Here is a 14,122-nt window from a genome sequence, read left to right on the forward strand (position 1 = left end):
CTGCCCCTCACCTTTTAATATTCAAATTGAGTTCTCCCTGGCTCTTCATAGGACAGGTGGTTTTTCTTATTACATTCCGAGTATGGGAGATAACCGTCTTATCTGACTGTGTGACTTATTTAAATCTTCAGCTTCAGTAAGTCTGCTTAAGCAAGAGACTTCTGCTTTACCTCTACTGCGTCTCCACACAGTGAGGACACAGTGGCCTCTGACCTCTGCAAAGCCCTAGATTCCAACTGGCCTCTGCCACACAGCCCAGCCAAGAACAGAAGGGGCTGCTTGCCTCCTCCCGGTGAGAGCAGAATATCCTGCTCCCCATCAGCCTGTGCTGACGCAGATGGAAGTAAGGCTGCTATCTCTTCTGTGACGCTGGAACATGGGGAGGGACCATATTTAATGCTTTCTCTTTTCCCAGGAGGACCTTTAGCTGGTGATTCAGCCAAAACCACAAGACTTTTCTTGGGATATTCTGTTTGTGGGTCAGCTTTACTACTTTCAAGTGGGGCTCTGTGTTCACCAACATGTCGCTTATACCCAGCAGTTGCTAACTCACTGGCTTCCTTACCATCTCCTATGTTCTCCTAGGTTTCTTTTGGATGTTATGTTCAGAGGTTTGGGGAGTTTAGGAGGATTATGTTTTCTTTGTTTGCTTCTTTGTTTGTTTAACGGTTTGAGACAAAGTTTGGCTATATAACCCTAGTTAGCTTAGAACTACTGTGTAGACAAGGCTGAATGTTATTTTGCCGTTTTTAACAGTATCTAGAAAGAAACATGAGGAGATGACTGTGTAGCCTATCTTTTCAAGAACCAGAAGACAACCTATTTCATTTACATCTGTGTATGTATATTATTTCTATAAAGATTTTTGTATCCTCATATTATTGGGAGTGCATTCACCAGGAAGCTTACTTCGAACAGTTTTTACGTGTCTGTTCTACCCTTGCATGTTTCTCTGGCAATTTTTATTTAACCATTAAAATTTTTCAATCTTCCCCACACATTTGACTGCATTTTTTGCTCTACGCCTCTGTTTCTTGGAAAGTGTAACAGCACTACCAAACAATGCAGTTTTAATGAATGGAAATACAGAGGTGGTATGTGCTTATTCCACATGAGCTGCTACCCATTGGATGTTTCACAGGCATCTTTCCAAATGCACACGATAAGAGCCTGATTATTCTGTTAATTTCAGCCTCACCTGAACAGATGTTCCGAGCTGATTTTCTTCTACTTGTGCACTGATAGTCTCATTTATTCTGATTATCATTTTGTGTTTTTATTGAGCATGAGCTTCTATTTGCTCATTTTCATTCACCATTCCTGTCTGAGCACCTCCATCATCTTTTACACAGTTTGCTTTTGATGTCTGAAGAAGCCAATAATATCCACCAATCTGCTGTGGCTCAGATGCTCATTGAAAGCGCCTTTTCCTTTTCAGTCCATCTCCTAGAGATGTTTACCTGACAGGCAATAAAACAAGTTTAGAGAAAATAATGTCTCATTTACTTCTTTCTCCTTAATTTGTTTTTTTTTTAATTCTTGCCTTAGAACTTTGTATGAGAGAAAAACTTGTTTTGAGCCAATCTCGTGAACTAAATCTAACCTTTGACAACATTTCAGTGATACCATGTTCATTTGGAAGTTATACCAACATGTAGAAAACTCCAGGGTTAAGAGATGGCTCCTGGGTAAAAACGCTCATTGCACAATCCCCAAACCACACTTAAAAGCTGGATGTCATTGCATGAAAGGACCTGCAACCCCAGCAGACTTGTGGGAAATGGGAGGTGGAGACTGGGGAATCTCCTGGAGCTCACAGACCAGCTAGCCTGGCTTCTGCAGCAATGAAGACACCTTGTTTCCAATCGTGTGGAAACCTAAGAACTGACACATGAACACTGTCCTCTGATCTTCACATGTAAACACATACACACAGGGAAACCCTGTTTGATACAGCCTACTATGCTGACCATTGTTACATCTGAATGTGCATGTTACATTTCAAAGGCTTCTAAAATCCAAGCAGCCTTACCGCTTACTGTTTTTTTGTTTTTGTTTTTGTTTTTGTTTTTTAGTGAGGAAAGATGCTTCTGTAGACTCAGACAAGTTCACACACAAGTCAACTAACGGTTAAACTGGTCTGATTCTCTGAACTATGACTTTCGTCTTTTCCAGTTTTTCTAAGAGAAGATGACGTACACACACATGGACACATCTGCCCCACTGCACTGCTTCCTTCCCACCTCAGCTCAGTGTGGGTAGAGTTGCTACTGGAATGCCCAGCCCTAGCTCTCATGACGTCACTGGAGAAATGCCTCCCCATTCTCTTTCGCTGCCTTTTCAACGTAATTTATAAGTTATTTGTATGACAACAGTGGCCTTTATTACAAGCCTCAAGTTCAGCAAAAGATACCCAGTTGTTTCTATTTAATTCCTTTACTGATTGCTAAAGGACTGTGGCTAGAATTCTGCGGTCCCATCACTTAATATCTCGCAGAGAAGAAAATGTTCTGGTCCCAGGCAGATGAGCGAAGGCAGAAAGTATCAGTCAAGAAGAAAGGAAAGAATGGCATCATTGAACAGAGAGGTTTAAGAACCCCTGCACAGATGTAGCCCATGGCAGTTCTGTGTCCAACTGGGTTCCATAGTAATGGGAAGAGGGACTGCCTCTGACATAATCTGATTGGCCTGCTCTTTGATCACCTCCCCCTGAGGGGGAAGCAGCCTTACCAGGCCACAGAAGAGGACAATGCAGACACTTTTGATGAGAACTTATAGACTAAGATCAGAAAGAAGGAGAGAAGAACCTCCCCTATCAGTGGACTTGGGGAGGGGCATGCATTCAGAAAGAGGAGGGAGGGTGGGATCGGGAGGGGAGAAGGGAGGGGCTTATGGGGGGATACAAAATTAATAAAGTGTAATTAATAAAAATTTTTTAAAAAAAGAAGTGAAAGTAAAAAAAAAAAATGAGGGCAAAGAGCAACACATTACAGAGAGTCATTCTATTTGCCATCATGCTCTCTACTGACTTTTAGAACATGGCTTTTCCCACTATTTCCTTAAAAATGCATTACTTACCTTTGTTTCAATTTGTTTTATTATGTGAGTAAAGTTGATCCCCAGTTAAATCTGACTCAACATTTATTATCTAATGAGTGCACCATGATATAGTCAGTGTTTGAAATATATGTAGAAACCACAGCCAGCTTCCTTCCCTGTACTGCACAGCATACAGTTCTCACATGAAGTAAGGATACCACCAAATCATTTTTCTCCAGTGAAACTGTATTTGAAGAATTCGTCATAACGGGATGGAGATTAAAGAGTTATGTATTTGCCGGTCAATGAGACTCTTTCCCTCCATCTTTGCCTCTTGAAGCAGATGCTGAGACTCACAGCCAAACTTTGGGCGGAGTGCAGGAAATCTTGTGGAAGAAGGGGGAGATAGAAAGACCTGGTGGGATGTCTTTATATATGTATATATGTAAACATTTATAGGTGTTTGCCAGTCTGTATCCCCAGCTCTCAAGAGGCTAAGGCAAAAAGATGAAAATCTCAAGGCCTGGCATGGGCAACTTAATGAAACCCTGTCATCAAGATGAAAGTACAAAAGAGAACTTGGGATGTAGTTTAATGACTGAATATGTGCTTAGCCTGCATGAGCCGCTAGGTTTGATATTCAGTACTGCAAAACACAAAAGAGTGAAAATTAACAATGAGAGAACAATTACGTTCTTAGAAGACAAAGATTGAGTACCTAGAGTTCTAGCAACACGGTTACTAAAATTGAGAAGGGGAACCCCGTCTACTGAAGCTTTATAGCAACATAGTTAACAGCTCCAGCTGGAACAGCGTCCATGCTGAAGCACTTAGGGATCACAGAAATCTTTACACTTCTGATTTCAGGATCTCATTTCTAACCATCTCTCCGAATCCAAAAGTCAGCTATTATGAAGGCATAGAATGAAAGCTAAGATTAGAGGGAGAGACACCAATGATGATTTTTACATTTGCGGGTCATTTTTGTTCATTTGTTTTGGCCCTGCCTTTATTTAGTGCCTTGGAGGTTTGAAAAAAAAAAAAGGGAAATTTTAGTATTTTCTAGGTATTACTTCTGAGGAAATTACCATATGCATTAGCACATAAAGGCTGGGAAAAGATCCGCAAAGTAACGACAACAATAATAATTAATAGAAAAGAAACTTGTGTAAGTATACCATGACCTACTCTGGGAGACCTTGAACCAAACCGACAAAGAGAGGTTCTTAGAAGATTGTGACGATTAACGTTAATTGTCAACTTGAAACAACCTAAGATCCCCTGGGAGAGTCTCAGTGAGATATTGTCTCCACTGGGTCGGCCGATGGGAGTTACTGACTTAGATTAATTGATGTGGGAAGATACTACCTACTACGGGCGTCCCATTCCCTAGTGACAGGATCCTGACCTATGTAGGAGTTTCTCAGTTGAGCTGAACACAAGCAAGCAAGTATGTATGCATTCAGTTCTCCCTACTGTACATGTGATATGACGAGCTGTTTGACGTTCTTTCACTTCCCTGCATGATGGACTATAACCTAGAAACATGAGCTAAAATCAGTCCTTTCTCTATTAACTTAATTTGGTCAGGTTGTTTTTATCACAATGACAGATATAAACAAGAACAAAGATTAAACCTAGTGTAAGGACACTGTAAATACCCTAGATGCAAATCTGTTGGTTCCAGATAAAAACAAAGAACACTGATCAGCGCTCCTCAACCTATCTGCTATTAAAGATCTTTAAAGGTCAAAAAAAAAAAAAAGAAAGAAAGAAAGACCTGGTGGGGACAAGAGTGCCACAAGAAGACCAACAGAGAAAACAAAAATCTAGGCTCAGAGGCTCCTACAGAGAGTGATGAATCAACAAAGGATCATGTCTGGAGAGGACCTAGATATAGCCCATGAGCAGCTTTGTCTCCATGGATACCCTAGTAAGGGGAAAAGGGGCAAGCTCTGGCATGACTGCTCTTTGATCATCTCCCCCTGGTGGAGTGGCCATACTAGGCCACAGAGATAGAGGATCCCAACAGTCCTGATGAAACCTGAGAGGCTAAGGTCAGATGGGAGGGGAGGAGGACCTCTCCTATCAGTGGACTAGGGGAGGGACAAAGTAGGGGAGAAAGGGATGGAGGATGGGATGCAGAGGAGGGGCTACAGCTGGGATACAAAGTGAATAAATTGTAATAAATAATAATAATGAAAAAAATTTAAAAAAACAAGTCAGAGCAATTAATCTCTACTTTCTTTGGCTCTACCCAGTGTAATAAAGCCATATTTTTTTTTTACCTGAACTGAAAGCATTTTCCTCTACACAACTTCTATTCTTACTACAATGGAGTTTGAATATAAGTGATACACAACCCAACGACACAGTCCAGGATTTTAACTGTGACAGTTTAACTGAAATAGCTTCTTCACAGAACAGTGTTGACATGTGTTTTCAGCAGTGATGGTGGATATCAGCAGGATATTTCTATTCTTAATTGAAACATTCCCTCCTGGCAGGAGAATGCAGGTTTCTGAGCCTCAGGAAGCTGAAAACTCACAAGGCTCTGGAAACTCCCAAAACAAACAAGACTCACAAGGCCTTTCCCAAAGGATTTTAAAGCAGCAAGCAATTAGTGGGGAGAAGAGAGTCTCTGGTGGAGCTGCCAGTGTGCTGAGCAGGAAGCTCCAGGGAGACAGATTCAGGAAGCCCATCACTTCCACTGGAGTAGACTTTCCCGAGATGCAGCAGCTTTTGAGTCACCCATCCTACTGCAAGCAACCCCTCACCCATAAACCTGCAAGTAACCCAAGAAACTCATTCTCTCACTGAGCTCGACTTCAGCTAAATTGTTTATTTTTTTCTGTCCATCTCCCTGGGGGGAAAAATTATACGTTTGTTAAAACGTTATGAACATTGTGAGTTTTCTAAAAGCAATATTTGGAAAGAAATGAAAGCCTTCGCTCATCCTCAACAATGAGAAAAGAGTCTTGTCAAGGAATGTGGAAAATACATGCCACTTGGTATGGTATAGCAAGTATGGCTGTTTGCTCTATGGCTAATGAGCAAAGACATCTCCCAAAGTCAGGGGAAGCCCTCTGCTCAAACGGAAGCCTTCCCAACTACGCACACCATTGCATCGTTTCTGAAATGGGCCTCTGACTGTTACTGAGAACTCTTTGCTGCACCAGTCTCACACTGGTACCTACTCTCTAGAGCCCTCTCTTTCTGCAAGATGGGAAAAGAGTGAGTGCTCATTTTGAGATGCTCAATACATTTATGTTTAATTCTTCATATACTTTCCAAGCCACTTTCGTGTTGATGGTACCGGGAGGTCTTTGAAGTGTATTTCTGTACATTTTCTTGTCTCCTGGAACACATATTTCCTTTTCTTCATTTATCTGCCTTCATTTCTCCCACCATATCTATCCATAGCTTACAAAGAAAAGGGACTGTAATGTTTTCCCTTGCAGTATTCCTTCCCCAGAGTCAGTGCCAACAAACTGCAAGCATTGACGAGTCCTGGTGTGTTTGTGTGCTTCTGTACATCAACAGCAGAAACAGTAAGGGACGGCAGGCAACTGCAGACTGAGCATCCAGCGTGGATATATAGCGCGAACATCCAGCGCTTGGCAAGCTGCGTTCAGGGAGGCTTACTTAGCTCTCGTTCCAGGATTATTATAAAAATAAATCTTTTAACATTTGTTTGGGATTAAAAGTGAGGGAATCTAGACTCACATTTTAAAATGCACATCCTGATGAATAATAAATACACTTAGTAAATATACATTAAAGGGAGAATTATATTCTGCAGCTTGTTGTGTTTCACTGAAGGCGCTCTCCACATAACAATGAATTACAGAACCCCAAATCAGACTGAACTGGGAGCAGTAAGCGTGGAACATGTGCCGTTTCCTAGAAATGGAAGCGGCCTACAATGAAGGGAAAGAGGAGACTCGAAGAGGAAAGTGCGGCCTGGAAGACATTCCCAAGCAATCCACAGGGAGCTGCTTGGAGTGTGCTGCCTGCCAAGATCACTGAGCTCAGAGAAAGCCAAGGGGTAGGGGTGGACCAGGCCCACCAGTTTCTGCTTCTCAAATCTCCCTTGCTCCCCAAGGCAGTTAAAATGTCTGCAGAGCACAAGGCCTCACAGACACAGGATGACATACAAGCTATGCTATTGACAGCACAGAGGGCAGAGGCCCTGCGATTTCAGGATACAGGTGACATTTAGAAAATGATCCTCTATGATTAGCCCTACGAGAGTCTGTGAAATTATCTCTCCTTCCTTGGCTCCCCTTTTGTGGATTAACTTGCATTAGCCCGCCCCGACTAACTCCTAGCAGTCAACTGGAGCTTGTTTTAGCCATCTGCCCCCTACTTAGCCTTCCCTTGTACACGCTGCTGTATCCAGCCTTCTCTGCTGGACTCTGCAGCACTCCCTCCAGCCCCACAGCCCTGCTGAATTGTCCCGAGCTTGTGTGTCTGTGGATCCTAATCTATGTTGAAAAAGACTCCGATATATACTCGGACTGAGCAGCTGGAAAGTCTGGATTCAAGCCACACAGCCCTAAGCCTTGGCGGACAGTCTGACCTCGCGTGCCTTCCTCTACCACCTGTAACCTGAGATAGGAGGACTACCCCGTCACTTCTGTGAGATAAGGAGGCTCAGGCCTCATGTTCAGTGTCTGCCATATAACTAAACACTCAGGACATGTTCAGTATTAACTCAACAAGTCACTGATACATGTCAGTTCCGTGTCACCCCTTTCTAAGCAACCCTTGAGTTTATCAGCAGTCGTAACATAAACTGGAATATAATCATTGTGTGATTCCTAAATCCCATAGCAAGAGGCTGAGAGAAGCTTTAGAACTCAGCAGTATGCCTTGGCTATGCCGATCCTTGGTGTACCATACTCCTCCACGGATGCCCAGCCTCTCCCCACCCACCCACCCCATCTCATTGTTTCATTCCATAACAGCCGAACAGGCAGAGGCCTGGACCAGACACAGACGGGGAATATTGGGAGAGATGCTATTTACTCTGGGGCCTTGTCAAACGATCTGCTCTTTATCCAGAACTGGGTAAACAGCAATACTTCTGCAAAGACAATAAACACGGTCTTGTGCAATGATTTCACAAACAACTATTTAATAGTCCATTACCAGCTTTTCCAGACAAACGATCACTGAGCCTCTTTTGCTGTGGAGTGGGCAGCCATTGCCTTATTTATGGCTTGGGGCAGACAGGGGTGGGAGTGTGGATAGGTGACATTAACATTACTGTCCCTCTTTGAAGCTTTCCAGGTAAGCCATGGGTAGACTCAAGGACACCGTTTTGAGGCCGACTCCTCTGTCTCCCCTGAAAAGCCGGGGGAATTTTAATTGAAATTACTTTCAGCATTGGCACTCTGCCTTGTTTGCAATTTGTATTATGAAGGACAGTGCTAAATAAAAGGGGTGACTTAAAAAAAATAATAAAGACATGGGCAGCCCTCCTCCCTCACCTAAGAAATAATAATAATAATAACAATAATTCCTTCTTCTGTGCCTTTCTTTCCTTTTTGTTCCACGGAAGGACAGTAAACATCTTTGGTTATCGACATTCAAAAGCTGACTAAAACAGAACAGCAAGCTGTGGTGGCAGAACGACGTCCCCAAAGCAGAGAGCTATTCGTGATGCTGAAAACAACCAGAACAAACAGGAAACTCCCCGTGTTTCCATTCTCCATTTCAAAGCGGCGTTAAAGCCGCAACAGCTCCTAAAAATTCATGAACTCCAGCAAAAGTTCAGGCTTTCTCAACATCGCCTCCCCTCTCCCCTCCCCACCCTGTCATTCCCCTGTTGGCGTGTTGGCTCTGCGTGTGCTGGTTGACGGTTCACATGTACGCATGCGCACTTGGAGGCCAGTGGTCAACTTGGAGCGTCATTCCTCGAGGTATGCACCTTGGTTCTTGACCTCGTACGCCTGGGGCATGCCAATTAAACTAGACCAGCTGACCAGCAAGCCCCGGAATCTCTCTGTCTTTGCCCTCCTGCCCCGCCCCTCCAACACTGCAGCAGCCGCCATGACCAGCGTCTACAGACTGCGTCCTCAGGCTTAGACAGCAAGTAGCACCCAGAATAGTATATTTTTTAACCTAAAATCCAGTCCTGTCTTTTGCAGGGCACCCGCTCCCACCCCTCTTCCTGTGGGTTTCCTATGCTGGATGCCAGCGCAGCTGCCCTTATGACTTGGGAGCAGTTTTCCCCGGGTTAATCCACCCCTAGCAGCGTGGATTATTTCTAAAGAGCAACCTTGTGAAGGAAAGAGGGGTTCTTTAGCTAATCAGAGGCACAGTGAAATATTAGAGACAAAAAAAAAAATCAAAACACCCTACTGAACGGGGGCAATTTCTATAAACCTCTTCGTTCTTAAGGCCAGATCCATGCTGGAGGTAAGGTTCCCCATGAATAATTATTCCCCTGGGATGGGCTCTATGATTATCTACCCTATTAGGAGCCAAGGCCTTGGAAATCCAAACGCAAGCAGTGCTTAGACAGCTATAAACAGTGGTTAATGAGGATTCTGACGAACTGTGATGTGGTATCAACGCTGTGAGAGCCACTGCAGAAATGATCCCTGAGGAGAGATAAGCCCTGAACTGAGCTGCCCTTTCCTTGCAGGGAGGGTCCTCTCCCCCAGGTGCCCCTCCTCTGTGCTCCTTCCTTCTGCTGTTGGATCCCACTCTCCAGTTTATTTTCCTTCACCTCTCCGTCTCTTACTGTTATTTTGACATGGGGCGGGGGGTGTCTCACGCTGTAGCTCAGGCTGGCCGAGGACTCGCTTTGCAGTCCAGGGTGGCCTCAGACTGTCAGTGATCCTCCTGCCTCAGAACCTTGAGTGCTCAGGGTTAGAAGTATGATTTTCCACATATGGCTCACTGTTTCTTCTTTACAAGTCTGTCCCAGTTTTGTGTGGGAGTTTATTGTGAGTACATTCGGGTTCCCTGTTGTTATTTACTTAATCAAAATTAGCTCTTGTACAACACTCTTTCCATACCCAAAAGGAAATCGAGTTAGAATAATTTTTATTATCTTATGTATGACATCCCTGTTTATCTGAAGACCATTAGCCACTGATAGCGGAGAATGGGATGAAAGTCACACTCTTAACAAAAACAATAAAAAAAACTACCACAGTTTTAAGAACCTCTGTAAATTAGGTTTCTTTCATTTTTCTTTCTTTTATTAATTTTTTCTTTTAAACATGTGTTCATCGTAAGCATATTGTGTTCTTAATAGTTCCCAGAATCTTTAATAATGCAAACAATAGGATGGTGAAAAGGTTACTGAGAAAAGAGAAAGGTTTCCTTTTCTGTCCTAAATTTTCTCCTTATGGTTGTTTTGCAGGAAAATCTAGACAGAGCAAAGATGTAAGCGTACACAGACACGGGTAAGCACACTCATGCACACAACGAGTGGGGGTTGGGCAAACTTTACCCACAGCCCTCGCCCTCACCTCTGCCTCTGTGCTCTTCTCCTGAGAGTCTCCTTGTGGACCCACCAAGTGGAGAAACTGTAGAAGGGAGACAATGCTTAGAGGCCAGATTCTTTTCCTCTCAGATCTGAGCACACTTGGTGAAAAGCACAATGCTGCTGCTCCAACAGGTCCCGGTGCTGGCTGTGCCGTAGATACCCTTTCTCTCTTAGACTGCACTTCACAAAGGTGGCCCACTGGGCTCAGCAAGGCCAGGACAGGTTCTCACCTATGATATCAACAGGAGCAGGCTTCCACTCTGAAGACAGAGTTCCCTCACTACCCCATCACTTTATTCTGGACCTTGAAAACGCCAACTGAGTATTTAATGTCCACATTGTCACCAACCCGCATTAGGGGAGCCCTCAGTCTCTTTCTTAGGGCCCTCTGACTCCATCATAGCATGGACTCCATGGATGGTACTTATTTCTCTGTCACCTGGACACCTTCATTTATGAACTGTCTGAGAGCAGAGCAAGCATCGTCATCACCTCTGTGACCCCAAGACCCCTTACACAGGATCTGACATAGAATGGAATTGGTGTCTGTGAACTACACATCTGGTTAAGTTTGGACCGCTGGGTTTATGAAAATGATCTTATTCCAGCATCATCACACACAGAGAGATGAAACCCAGATTGAAGAGGCAGAGCAAGAGGAACAGTTGCTTCAAAATGAACATCGAAGAGATGCAGACATGAGGGAAGCAGACCCGGTAGGCTGATTTGGGTTTATTAAGTTGCTAAAGGAAGCAGAAAATGTGTATTGGTAGGGCCTGCTAAGACAATGGCTGAAAGTCAGAAGAAAGACATCCTGAGAGAATTTGTCTTCGGTGTCCCCGAACATCCATCTGCGGAGCCCTGACACTGCGCCTGATTGACGGGCCACCTCAGAGGTGAATAACCTCAGCAGCAGACACCCCTCACACAGACTTCGAATCCTTCAAGGGAGCTCCTGTTTTCAGTCAGCTTGAGGTGACAGGTGTACAAGGAAGCTTCCACCTTTCACCCTCAGCTGCAGTTTGGGCAGCTCCTTAACTCAGTGTCTCTCTGCACTGTGGGCAGTAAACGAACATTCCGTCTCAGGCGTCACCCTTTACACTGCGGCGCTTGTTTAAAGCCCTTGGACTTTCCCAATGTTTGTCATTGGAGTTACGTACTTGGCCTGAATTTTAACTCCTAGACTTAGAAGAAACCATTATTGGTCATATCTGAAATGCTCTTTTTATGCTATCTTTATATTCATGTTATCTCTATAGCACAGAAAATCAGAAACAGTTTCATAGGTCAGCAAATAAGGGATTGGGCTCAGTAGCTGATTGACTTGAAATCAAGAGGAAATTTGGCTCACTGTGACGTTGTGGTATAGTTAACTGAGTTATTCTGTTCACCAGAAATCCAAGAGAGACTCATGTAAGTTTGGTACAATCCTCTAACAAAAGAGATTCTGAGTTCTCTCGGAGCCATCCTTCCAAACATCAGTACACCATCAATACCACTGATGCTCATTCTGCAGTATTGCCAAGGAAGTGGGGTTCTAGCCCTTCTTCAAGAACAGGACAGAATCGCATGACTTTAAGAGCCCAAGGGCTGGCGTTGATGGGAGACCAACCTGGACTGTAGGCCAAGCATAAATGTGCCTGCCTCCTGCCCTCCCCAATGCCCGGCCTTTCCTGCTCTCTTCCACGTCATGTTCCCGGGTATTCCTCCAAGTCCCGCTAGCCTGACTGTAACTACTCACCACTGAAGTTCTAAGACATTAGTTAACAGGAGCTGAAGATGAGCACTCCATGCCTGGGAACATCTGCATGCTAGTGAAACCTGCTTAAACTTCTACCCCCCACCCCAGCCCAGACAACAAAGGTAAATGCTGTCTTTAACCTTGAACAGAAATGGTCCCAACCCTGCTTTTGCAGTTCAGTTCCCTAGAAGTCCTGCTCAAACCGTCAGCCAAGATCATTCTATCTCACAGCGCCTTACCATACTCATGCTTTTCCTCTACCTTGTAAAACATCCCTGTGTCCACCCATTTCGTACCACAACCATCTTCAACTTGGTAATGTCACCCAAGAGGATGTGGGGGTTTGTCAGGAGGCCTTGTCCACAGCCACAGCCTGAGCATCCCTGGTCCCCGCCCACTGCTCACCTCCACTCACACCAAACCCTTCCTATTTCACGCTGTAATTACTCTCTCCTTTCTCGGCTCACCCTAGCTTGATGGTGACCCCCTTCCTAGACTTATCACTCCTCCATTTTCAAAATCTGGCGAACTGCCCAGTAGCCAGGCTAAACAAATAAATGATTGCAACCACATGAGGGAAGACTGGGGTTCCACCATTTCTTAGCCGGTGAAATTAAAAAATACTGGGCATATAATACCTAAAACATTGCCAAGCCCTAAGACAAAATACAGGACTCAGTACATTACTGATCCTACAGTACTGCAATATTTCTGGGTTTGTTTGTTTGTTTTCTTAAAAAAAAAAAACATACTAGCCTATTAACTTTTCATTTGTTTCCCTTTCACTAAAGCAGAACACAAAACAATCCCATTATTTAGGCTCCCCAACTGTCTATGTCCCAGATAAATAAGCTTACTGCATTTGTGTGTGCTTTTATGCACTTTAATCAATATATTTCCCAGTTTGAACAAGACAATAAATTAATTCCTGTCTTTTTAAAGCTAGTTTCCATTTACTCAAAGCTGTCACTATTCAACATATAAGCAGCCTTGAAAAGGGTGGGGGAGAGGGTCCAGGGAGTCTTTGGTCTAGAAGTTAACCTATCTGCAAATTTTCATCCTGACCCTGCCTCTAGCTGAATATGCAGCCTTGGGAAAATTGTGTTACATTTATGGGACTCAGTTTTCTCATCTATAAAACATAGGCAATGGGCTAGGTGATTCTTTTTTTAAAGAGGACTTTCAGTTTTAGAATTCTATTATTATATAAATCTTTAATTCTTACATAGAGCAGGGAGCATCAGGACAGCACTGGGCATAGTACTGTCACACAAGGAAGATAACCTCCTTGTGAAGATAACGTGTTCCATTCAGTTTAAAATTCACAGTCAAGTCGAATTTGCACGTACTGTGTCTGAATGTCCAAGAGTAATAAAATGAATATTTGGAAGGAGCAGGGAGCAGGAAGCTGTGGGCTCTGTGACACAGCACAGAGCCTGGATGCATTTCCCGTCGCTGGTGTCTTTTAAATTTGTGACTAGGAATAGACCACAGTGAACAGCTTGAAGTTCTTTGGAACAAACAATCTCTCTCTTAAGGTCACTGCAATAATAGCATTTGGCATATGTAGATAGAGTGATTTGTGGGCTGGAGCATGGAGAATTAGTCTCTACCTGTTCCAAAAAAGATGATCCATGATGCAGGTGGGGGAAAAAAAAAAGTCAGGTATATTTTTGACAGTGGCAGCAAACCCAAACAAGTGTTAAAAAAAAAAAAAAAATCAATATGGATGTCCTCATTAAAATCCCCAAGCCGCTGTGAGTTTGACGTCCAGGGGGGTCTGCACAGGGATAATGGATTTGGTGGCCTGAAGGAACATTAGAGATTTTAATAAA

The sequence above is a fragment of the Meriones unguiculatus genome, chromosome 10, assembly GCF_030254825.1.
Source record: "Meriones unguiculatus strain TT.TT164.6M chromosome 10, Bangor_MerUng_6.1, whole genome shotgun sequence".
NCBI lineage: Eukaryota > Metazoa > Chordata > Mammalia > Rodentia > Muridae > Meriones > Meriones unguiculatus.